General features: G+C 43.7%; 1 long non-coding RNA gene across 1 annotated transcript in view; it reads left to right on the top strand.

Annotated features, from left to right (window-relative positions):
• The first annotated feature begins 350 nt into the window (after positions 1 to 350).
• The window catches only part of LOC110308844, a 124506-nt gene continuing 113265 nt past the window's right edge, over positions 351 to 11591 (top strand). Inside the window, exons 1-2 of the long non-coding RNA XR_002379610.1 lie at positions 351 to 463; positions 1359 to 1514. This is a non-coding gene — a long non-coding RNA (uncharacterized LOC110308844). The remainder of the gene's footprint in view (positions 464 to 1358; positions 1515 to 11591) is intronic.

Here is an 11591-nt window from a genome sequence, read left to right on the forward strand (position 1 = left end):
GGCTGCAAGTTCTCGGCAGCCCGACTGGGCTCGGCTCCGGCCTACGGCTGGGCACTCCGCTGCGGCTGCAGACTTGCAGGTGTGTCCTAAGAGCCTTGGGGTCCTGGAGGCTCCACGAACCCTGGAGCGCCTCCGGGCTTGCCCAGTTCTTCCTGGCTCCTTCGTAGCCGTTCCAGTCCTAAGGAAACTCCTGGCTGTCGCGTTCCCTAGAGCCAAGACTTTGTGGGACCTAGGCTAGGGGGGAGGGTGAGTACGGACCTTTCCTTGTTACCCCGCCCCCACTGTGCAGAAACACCTGGCGACTGTCCCCAAGGCCTTTCCTTTAGGAGAGGTAAACAAATGTCCCAGGCAGTTGTCCCGCGTGGCTCGGGCTGTGGGAAGCAGGTCCTGGCTCTTGGTCCGAGCCATCGTGCTTTGTATGATGGAAGGGCAAATCCACGCGAATCTCTTAAAAAAAAAAGAGGTTATTTCCCACCCCGAGAAAAGAGTTCTCCCCGGTTTGATCATAATGATGTTGAAAGCATCAAAGAGCGAGAGAGAAAAAGAAAAGAAAAGAAAAGAAAAGAAAAGAAAAGAAAAGAAAAGAAAAGAAAAGAAAAGAAAAGAAGAGAAAAAGACCATTGTGGATGTAGGGGAGCAAGGCCTTGGGGGAAGTAGAGGTGGGGTGCGGTAACGAAATAGAGCGAGGGCTTGTGAGTCACTCAAAGTAAGTGAAAAAAATCCGGAGAGGAAGCGATCCATCTGCAGTAGGGTCCGGAGACATTAGGAACCTCTCAAGGCCCGGGTAAAGGTTTGGGGTGTCGTCCTGAGAAAACCCAGAGCAGCCAAACCTCCCAGAAAAAGTCCGGAGTGCTATAGCAGTGGAGGATTTCTGTTAGATACAGCGTGGGAGGGCTTTCCCCTTCAGCGGCTGGCAGCACACTGCCCCCCGCTTCTCCTTTGCCCTCTAGTCTAATAACTTCGCAGAAATACAGGGCCAATAAACCACCAGTTGGAAACGGACAGTGTTAAATAAACAAGGGTCTCTTTAAAATTCTCATCCACTTCAGATGTCTAAAGTAAGATCGTGATGATTTTGTCACGGTTTGGTAAATTTACCCCTTTAAGAGGCTTTTCATAAATCCCAGAACACACCTTCAGCCAGATTTGAATATAGATTTAGGTTTTAAAACCCAGAAGCTGGAAACACTGCTTTATCAAAGAGAATTTCCCTTTAGCTTAGCAGTGTGCTGCAGCTCTCAAAAGATTGGATCTGAAAGAGAGAGAGACACACACACACAGGAGGAGAAAGAGAGCCAGAGTCAGAGATGAAGACAAGGGAGGGAAGGGAAAAAAGACTTTTCTTTTTTTCTTTCTAGAGGAATTCTGCCCAGACTCTCCAGCAGTTGGTAGCAGGCAAGCTTTCTCCTGTGTCGCCTGGAAAAGTTGCAAAATTGCTCTTCACCTGTAAGAACATGCATTTTATCTTCCAGTCTCTTCTTGTCAATTTGGAAATTGCAGACAGCCCGGCTCAGGTACGGTTTCCACAAACCCTATTCTAGGTCAGGACAAAAGCCACTGGCTTTGGGAGAAGGGGGGTGGAGAGGGTGGGCTGCTTCACAGAAACCCTTAGAAGCTTGATGGGAGAAAAAGACTCTTTGGATGGAAACATCTCTTGATTTTCAGTAAGTTCTTGAGCCTCCAATATACTTCCTAGCCATTCATTGTATTTCCTTTATCCAGAGTTTAACTTTTCTCCCATTTAGAAAAAAAACAAAAACAAAAACATTTCCTATGAAGCTGACTTAAGGTAGCGTGGTTGTGTTTTTTCAACAATTCTCATTAACTAGTGGGTGGGTCATAGTGGCTGTGTGTACAATTACTCTGCTAGGCTGATGAGATATGAAGCTTCGGAAAAGTAGCAGCATACAGGGCACCAAGTTATTGGTCAAGGCTTGTGTGTGATTCCCACATTATGGCTGATATTCATGTTCTGTAATCTGGATTCATGTATACCACTAACTGGGCTGATTTTTCTCCATTCAAAATGCCAAGCTGGTTTAAAATATTCCAAAGTTTCCTCCAAGTTTATTAACTATGGGAGTGGGTGGGGGGAGGGGAGAACCATCCCTGGAGTCTTCCAGGCTAATTAAAAAAAAAAAAGAAGAAAACCCACATCCCACAAGAGCACAGTGGGGGTTGGTGGGGGGAGTAGTTAGGCTCCCCGGACACTAACTTCCAAAATATGAAGATTAATTTCAAATCTTTTCAGCAATTCAGGGACAGTGTGTGTGTGTGGGGGGAAGGGGTGACCACATTTTGCATGAGAATCATCAACTATTAAAAAGAAGTAATTCTTCACTAGTTTTTTAAGAAATGACTTTATTTTGAAATTTGCCAAGCTTAATTCTGATCATTTCTTAACGGGATTTAAGGGTGGGGGGTGCAAAGCAGCCGACCACTTATGAATTAAGTGTGGGTCACCCAGTCCCTGTATTTTAGCTGCTTCAGAAAAGAGGGTGAAGGAAAAAGAAATCACTTCAAAGATAGGATTGTGCTGTCTTGATAAAAGAGCAGGAGGCAAATTCCAAATTGAAAAAAAAAAAAAAAAGAGGAGTAGTAGCACGTTGTTCCGGAATGAACCGGATTAGGACTGTGCGACAAGTGGGAGATGTGGGCTGTGAGACGTTTATGAGCTGAGTGTGAGCTTGGAGCTGTTTGACTGTCCCTGTCCCAGAGAGTGTGAAGACCAAGGGGAGGGTGTATACAGGGCAGGGTTAGGTTAGGGTAGAGGGAGAATTAAGGCTTGTGTGTGATTGTGGGAGAGAGAGAGAGAGAGTGTGTGTGTGTGTGTGTGTGTGTGTGTGTGTGTGTGTGTGTGGAGAGAGAGAGAGAGAGAGAGAGAGAGGATAGATGGATAGATTGGTAGAGGATGGTAGCAGTCAGTTTACATAAATTTCTGCTGGTCTTAAAGTTTCCTTGAAATCAATTCTACTGCAGGCAGCAGTCCTGCGCTATAGAGCTGATGCAAAACAACCATTACTCTCCAATATTTTTCCTGTTTGCAAACTTCATTTAAAACCGGGGGAAAAAGACCCAGGAATGGTTTTGTAAGAAAGGAAAGGGAAAAAAAGAAGAAGAAGAAAAGAGAACCACAGTGAAGCTTTAAACTAGTTTGGATAAAACTCTAATCTTTTATTTGTAACCTTTTACAAAGCTTTATTTCCCGCATATGAAAAGCTTCTTTCATACAGGCATGGCAGACGTTTTCTTTGGATTTTTAATTAGAGTCCATCAATTGTAGCCATATTTAAGAATCAATATAAAGTAATCCTTCGAGATGGGATAAGGTTTTAATCGAAAATCTAATTTCCCACTCTTTGCAGATCATTTTAAGGAGCTAGTTGATTAAAAAAAAAAGTTCAATATTTAAAAGGCATAACACCCCAAACCTGGAAAAGATCATGTGTGCAAGAAACCACTGATGCTGTCTTCCAAAGGAAAACCCTGCTGCTAACAGGAACTTCCTTCTACTTCGAAGAATTTGGCATATTTCTTTGGCGTATTTTTTCCCCTCACATGCTATTCTCAATGTGACTCCTATCAGAGTTTTCATATTGAATGAGGGGAAGACTTATTTGAAACACTATTCCACAACGCAAAATAATAATAATAACCTAATTTTAAAAATCCACTAAGAACACATAGCTCTTGATAGATCCTTTTCATTGCATGTTCCCCAGCTTGGAGATTAGTAAATGACTGACACACACTTTTCATTTTCCCTGGATCCAAACTTTTGCACCTTTGCATCCATGAAGGTGAGTGTCCAGTTCATGTTAAAACTTGGAGTTTACAACTTTGCCACTTTTAAGGTTGTAGAACAGTGGAGAATTTGCTTGTTGCAAAAGCGTGGACTTTTAAGCAGTCCTACCATGGTTATTGGCTTTCAATTTGCCTTTAAAGGAGGGGGTCAAGGATGGAAAGATGGAAGAGGGGTATAAAGCAGAAACAAGCTGTAGGACACAGTGCACGCACTTTGCTCGTGGGTGCTGGAGCTGAAGAGTCCGGGCCTTTCAGTTCTCAGCTTCAGTTTGAGAACTCATCGGTGAACTAGTGTACCGCCCCCCCCCCTACACACACCCCCGAAGTTTATAGAGGTATTTTCAGATAGCTGCTGTTTGATCTGCTTTAAGTGCATCTGCAAAAATGAGCAAATAAATAAACTCATCGTATTTGCTTTTACAAATTTGAAAGCAGTGGGCTTGGAAATGTTTGCTAGCCATGTTTTCCTTGTATCTGCAGAGATTTCAATTTATTTAAAAGCCTGCCGATTAACGCAGTACATCTTCGCACCAATTTTTGGGAAACCTTCGAGTATTTTATCCATAATCGCGTCTAATGAAAAACTGAGACTCTTCTTCTTCTTCTTTTTTTTTGGGGGGGGGGAGGTTAGGGGAAAATATAATGCGTCTTCATTAGCAAAATTGACTGCTGTGCTCGCGACAGTTCTTAATTGAAAAGGCAACCTTATTTTAATGGTGTGGTTGGAAAGAAGATTACATACTTTATCCAAACACAAAGACAATTAATAATGAGAAGCAGGCGGCTGCCATTAACTCTAATGCAGTCGCATCAGAGTCCGGGAGAACGGCTCCTACCTGAGTCACTCGGTACAAACTCCCTCGGCTCCCTCCTTCCCCACTTCACCCATCCCTTACTTGGGGGTTCTTAAGGTGCACGGCCCAGGCTCAGCTTCGGTCTGGCGGGGATTTTCCAGCCTGTGTGGCGCGGCGGCGGGCGCCCCTGACCGTGTGTCTCAGGGTCTGGGGCAGCGCTGATGGGACAGAGACACTCGGGTGCCCGAGCGTGGCGCAAAACTCGCGCCCGCGCGCAGAGCTGGGTAAGGACGACTCCAGCCCCGGTATGCTGCAGGATTTGGGGGACCCAGAGTCACCTGATACACTTTGAGAAGTTTAACCAAGTAGGCTGGGCGGCCTTCTGAGTGGAGAAGTTACCGGGGGGAATTTAGCCACCCGAGATCGTGTTGGGCAAGAACGGTGTGAAGGGCACTAGAACACTCGGCCAAAGCAGCAACTTTTGCTCCCAGGCACGGGGAGCAAAGCATACGTGTGCGTGTGGCTCTCCGTGTCTGCTTGTGCGCTCGCGGTTGCGCGTGGGTTTCTCCGGAGAGGCGGGGTCGCGACCTGTCCTAGACCCTGGCATGGCGACCCATTCTGAGCGTTGCCTTCGTGGACGAAAGGAAGCTACTGAGAACTCGCACCCGGAGCGGAGTCGATGGGCCCTCCCCGAGCCAGCCCTGCAAAGCAACCCGGGCTGGAGAGTTTGGCGTGGAACAAACACCACTCTAAGTGTGGGGCCTGGGCCCGCAGCCACCAGCATTCCAGAATGGAGATTTCGAGGAGTCGAACTATCTTTCCAGTCCCCGGCCTCTGGGTCCGGTACAGGGTAGGGACAGGGCAGGCTCTGAATTTGCGTTCTCTGGAGACCCTTCCTACCTAGCGATCTACAGAACTAGCCCAGCCCAGCCCAGCCCTAAGTTCCTTTTCCAGTTCAGCCTCCCAGTCCAGGCTTAGGCAGCCGAGAAAGGGGGAGAGTCCATCTGTGACGCACCCCACCCCCCAACTTCCGCAGCTGTCCCAATGGAGACCAGGGAGCAGCTTCAGACCACAGGAGCAGCCAGGAGTTAGCACTATCCTAACCAAGAGTATGCTGGGTAGCCTGAATCTTCAGCGGCAGTCCGAGGCTTCTGGCTTCCAGCCGCCACTTGCAGTGAAGGGGAGAGGTTTATGCCTGGGATGGGGCTCAAATGTCTGGGAGGAAAAGGTAGGATTCAAACAGCCTTCTGAAGCTCCCCTGGGGCACTGGTACACATCCAGCCTCATGGAGAAGTCAGGGACCACACTCTACAAGGTCTAACTGAATACATCCCCTTTCCTTGAAGGGAAACGTCACAGGAGTTCTACTATTAAATACATGCTGTTCTGTGTCCCTCAATCCACCGAATCCCACTTTCCAACTCTTCTGGTTTCTGGCGTTGCACCTTGCTGCAGACTTCATTTTGGCCATGGGTTGGGGATCTTCTGAAAGCTTCTGAGGAGCTGGTGTGTGTCTCGTCCTGTCCCTCACCTCCCCAATCCCCCACATCCCAACACACACACACACACACACACATACACACACACACACACACACACACACGCAAGCGTGCTCACGCGTACCCCAATCCACTATGCCACCACTTCAGGCCAGGCAAGTGCGATTCAGCATTGTCACAAGATTTGAAAGAAAGCTTATTATCAGCTACATAGGAACCTTTCGCCACCTCCCCACATCAGGTCCACGAGCAGCCTCTCCTCCTGCATAATGTATCCAAAGCTTTCCTGCATCCTTTCAAAGTCCTCTTTCACGTGGCTCAAGTTAAAGGCATCTGCCCTTTACTACTTGTCGACCAAGCCCAAGAGTCTGCTTTGGAGGAGGCCATGTGAGTCAGCTGGGTTTTAAAGAGGGAGCTAGGTGCCCTAGGTTAGTGAGCAATAGCTGTCTTTTGGTGGACAGTTTCAACCCTGAGAGTTATTTAACCAACAACCTAAGTGCAATAACAGACTCTTACATTTGTGACTCTGTTCTTAGCATTTATCCTATGGCTGCTTGAAGGTAACTTTATTAATATGTGTCTGACTTTGGATAGCTACTCAATCATGACATCCCTAAATAATTTCTTACATGCCATTTAAGCCAGTTCAGCAACGGACAGCAACTCGTAGCCTAAATGACAGTTTTCAGGCCGCTTACCCAACTAATGAACAAGCAAAAAAGTGAAAGATATAATTGCTTCCAGTTCAGCTCCTGAACATGAACATTAGAGGCATCAGTTAAAGGACTCAGTTCAAACAAAGTGTAGCTGATGTATTTTGGATAAGTCTTAGAAAAGCAGCTTCCTTTTGAGTCTGCTCTCTTGTGTTGATGCACAAAACAGGCCGGAGAAGTGCAGAAGAAAAAGGCTGGTCTGGGGGTGTTTAGTGTGGACAGGACATTGGGCCTTAGATGTACCTGTGTTTTAACCAAAACGGAAGTAGCAAAGGCCTGGATGTAAGTGTCCCTTACAAAGAGACAGTCTGTGGACATGACTTTTTTCTATGATAAATCGAATGATCCATCTCATTACACTTAAGAGTTAAGAAGTATGTTTAAATGTTTTGGTAGTTGGAGCTGTGTGGACATAACTTTGGTCAATGGTAGACTCCGAATGATGTCCCAAACACTTAACAGTAGGCTACACAGTCCTTTCTTTTTCTGTATTCCTTTCTTCTTTCTTGGTTTTGTGAGATAAAGAGTTTTTCTATGTATCCCAGGTTGGCCTTGAATTCACAACCATTCTCCTTAGTGTCCCTAGTACCGGGATTACAACAAGCATTACACATGATGCCACAACATCTATTATTTTTACAAAATTGTGTGTGTGTGTGTGTGTGTGTGTGTGGTGTTTTTATATAGGTACGCATGTGCCATGTATGTAGGTCAGGGGACCACTTTATGGGAATTGGTTCTCTGCTTCTGTCATGGGGGTTGACAGGCTTGGCAGCAGGCATCTTTACCCTCTGCCCTGCCTTGCCAACCCTCCATAAAATCTTTAAATGTGATTGAGTACTTGGCTCAGTAACAAATTTATTCACACTTGGTAGATTGAATATATTTAGTTTTCATATGTAACAATTTCCACTGAAGTCTCTGATGTATCTAAATATCATGGTTATCAATCCAAAAAGTCCCCAAAGCTCGTGCCTATACACACGCACGCACGCATGCGTATATGTATATTTAAAAGTGGGTTACAACATGGATTCACATTTATCCATTTATTCATCAGGCGTAACTGGCGCCTGTGTATTAGGTAACTGTCAGGAATCACTTGTTAATTTTTTTTCCCACTGCTAGGAACTGAACTCAGAACCCTGTGCTTGCCAGCACTAACCCCTATTTCAAGAATTAATAAAGTCTGCAGACATTATCAGGCTCAGGTCAGGGAAACTGTTATTTTGTTTTGTTTTCTTGTTGCAAACAAGCAGTTGTCATGATACATATTTGATATAAAATGTTATATTATCTCTTTTCTTCTAGATGAAACAATAAGGTTTACACGTTGTTTAAGGTTATAAGGACCCATACTGTTCCCTCACAGCAGGGTTCCCGGGGGAAGCTGAGGAGGTTGATAACAGAAATTCAGGAAAGTACCGGAGTCTTACTCTGCAAATTTGATGTGTTTTAAGAACTGAAGTCAGGGGAAGAATATGTATGCGTTTAGAGAGACTGTGTGCTTCTGAGCAAAAGGTTTCCGTTGTTGTTAGATCTTTTGTTTCTGTTTGGCTCTTTGACTGGTTCTTTGATTGATTGGTGTGGTTTGGTTTGGTTTGGTGTGGTGTGGTGTGGTTTGGTTTGGTGTGGTTTGGTTATTACTAAAAACAAGTATTAAAAACAAATCTTAGATTTAACTGTGTGTTCTTTTAGGCCATTATGGATCTGATATATGCCTGTACTGCCATTATAGTCTTATTTCTAAAAAGAATGGGAAAAAAAGTATTCAAAATAATAACAACTGTGATTTTCTAAAATTCCCTGTCTCAGTTAGAAATGGTCATTACATATTTACTTGTTTGGGACCACTTTAGCTTCAACTACTTGGCAATTTTGGAAACTGATAAGTTTTATTTCCTTTTACATTTAGGATTTCCTATATAACAACCAACTTGTATTCAGACATAGTTTTTCTTATCAAGATCCTTCCCCTTTCTGTTTCCTTTGCTTCTTGTCTATAAAACAGATATGAGGATGATTATTGTTTCACAGGTTGGAGCTATTGAATATGGTGACCAAGTGACAGATTTAAGTAAAGTCTCTGTAGAAGTGGCCAATGTTATAATGCTTTTCTTTTCCTTGTGAAATCTGGGGGGCGGGGATTAAATATTTCCTGTCTAGAGCAATCATGCTGGCCTATAGTCCTGCACCCCCTCGAGCTTGAATTCTGTCCTCACTGGTAGCTGCATTGTCTTTTGGTCACAGCATCCAAGCATAGTCTGTGGGCTGTAGAGGAGTCATTGATTAATACTCTTTATGCAAATTATTCAGAAGGCTGAGGGGGTTTTGTTTGTCTGTTCTGGAAGCATCCAAAACAACAACAAAAAACCCAAACAAACAAAAACAAAACCACCACCACCAATAACAGCACAACTCTCATTATTTACATTCTAATTTTAGCCTTTAGTTTCCTTCATAGTCAAGAGGGTCTGAGAGCTCCTTGGTTCTAGACTTGGTTCATGCTTCTTCCAAGAGTTACACTTGTGGCTGCCCATGGATCCCTTTACTGAGCCCCTGTGGTCTTACACCACCTTAACAGCTTAGATTGAATGAACATCAGAAAGCAAGAGGAAAATTTCCTTGATTTAGGCAGATATTCATATTATAAATACCAGATTATCAAATTTAACTGGCAAAGACATCTACTGGAAGTAAAGATGATAAAAACACAGCCTTAAAATATTCAGGACTGAGACTAGAACATTAATTTATGATTCTCGTTGCGGGTGGTGTATTAACTAGAAAAGCTCTGTGTGCTGATGCCAGGACGCTTGCCTGTTTTTGTACCTCTGTAAGGGATGTAAGCAGAGCAAAGGGATACCTTACTACAGTGCAGCAGGAACGATGGGAAGAGCCACCAGGCTTCTGATGTCCAAAAGGTATCCAAAAAAGATGGTGAAATGAAAATGGAGACATGCATCCAGACCCTCCATCAGCAGCCATACCCTGTGACAGACCCAGAGGCAACTCTAAAGCCACCAGGGCAACTGCCTGTTCAGTTTGCCAAAGAGCCAGATGCTGAAGCTTGGAAGAATCTCTGCCCCAGCTTGATGCCTGGGTCCTGTGATTGCCATCCAGAGAACAGTGGTGGGGCATGCTGGGATGAAGGCAACTCCAGCCCCAGCATCCACTACAGTGGCTTCTTTCCCTGTGTTTAGGGGTGATTTTAAATTAAGTAAGTTGGAAAAGTCACATTTTGTCTTCCAAATTTTAAAAGGAAGAAAATGGAGGTTATAGTACAAATCAAAGCCATGCATTTAAAGCTGCGGGTCCTCTAAAAACTTAGTGTTGCTTATGGGTTGTATTTAATTATCCCACATGGGCTGAGACATTTAGAGGAAACAAAAGACTATTTACACCTACTAGCCCCCATAGTGTTGAGGTAAAAATCACGACGTTCTAGAGGAACGATAGGACAGACGCTACATGATTCATCATATACAATATGACTGCTTTAAGTAATCTTGTATAAGGAAAAATAGCAGTGAAATGTTTAACATTATCTTCACAATAATATATTTTGGCTGTGGGAGCCACTGAATATGGATTTTTAGATTTTTTTTAAGCCACTAAGAAAAATTGATTAGTGACAAGGAAAGGAAGAGAGCATGACTGGTCAGTGTGTCACACGCACAGGAAGGGTCTCCTTTTCTGAACCCGTGTTAGTGTCTGCTTGGCTGTAGCAGGGCATATAATAGCTGCTATCTTTGAGTCATTTGGTTCACTTCAAACAAATGAATGTAATTTGGTCCCGGTCTACAACAATCAAAATCTATACTCTTTTCATGTAATCTTTTATTTATTTATTTTTCTAATTATAGGAATTTCTTCCCTGAATATTCCCTGACTTTATGGAAGAGGCTGGTAGTAAGGGCCCGAGTGCCAGAGTGAATGTGTAATTTCTTTAATCATTGTGGTCAATGTGAATCATGGCGTGATTAATGCAGCCAGAGTAGTAGATAATAGTTAAAAACATAATCAAAATATTTGGATAGCAGCAACTTAATGTATGTAGAACACTGTTTCTCAACTGGGGTCGGGGTGGGAGGCTGTGATTTTGCCTCCCAGGGGAGCATTTGTCAGTGTCTGGGGACAGTTTTGGTTGGCACAACTGTCATCTACAGTCTTCATAGCCTGGAATGCAGAGGAAAGCTCTCTACATCAGAGAACTACCCGACCGACCTGACAGGAGGGTAATGGCAGACAATCCTGATGATGGGAAAGAGATGACTGTAAAAATGAAATTATTACTATATATAAATAGTATCACTAATTCAGATTAAAAAAAAACCTTCCTCATTCATTTTCAAATTTCTTCATGTTTGAGATCATATAACCAACACATAAAAATATGTAAGTTTTCTTTTAAAAATAGTTTTTTATTAAATCTTTGTGTATTTATTTTCCTTCCTTCCTTCCTTCCTTCCTTCCTTCCTTCCTTCCTTCCTTCCTTCCTCCCTCCCTCCCTCCCTCCCTCCCTCCCTTCCTCTCTCTCTCTTTCTTTCTTTCTTTTTTTGTTTTTGTTTGTTTGTTTGTTTGTTTTGAGATAAGGTTTTGTGTAGCCCTGGCTGTCCTGGAACTCTCTCTATAGACTAGGCTGGCCTCAAACTTACAGAGATCTGCCTACCTCTGCCTCTGTGCCAGGGGCTCAAAGAAGAAAGCTTTAAGCCAAAGATGATCATTCTATCCTGTTTCTTTCTTTATATATATATATATATATATATATATATATATAT

This window comes from Mus caroli, chromosome 14, assembly GCF_900094665.2.
Source record: "Mus caroli chromosome 14, CAROLI_EIJ_v1.1, whole genome shotgun sequence".
NCBI lineage: Eukaryota > Metazoa > Chordata > Mammalia > Rodentia > Muridae > Mus > Mus caroli.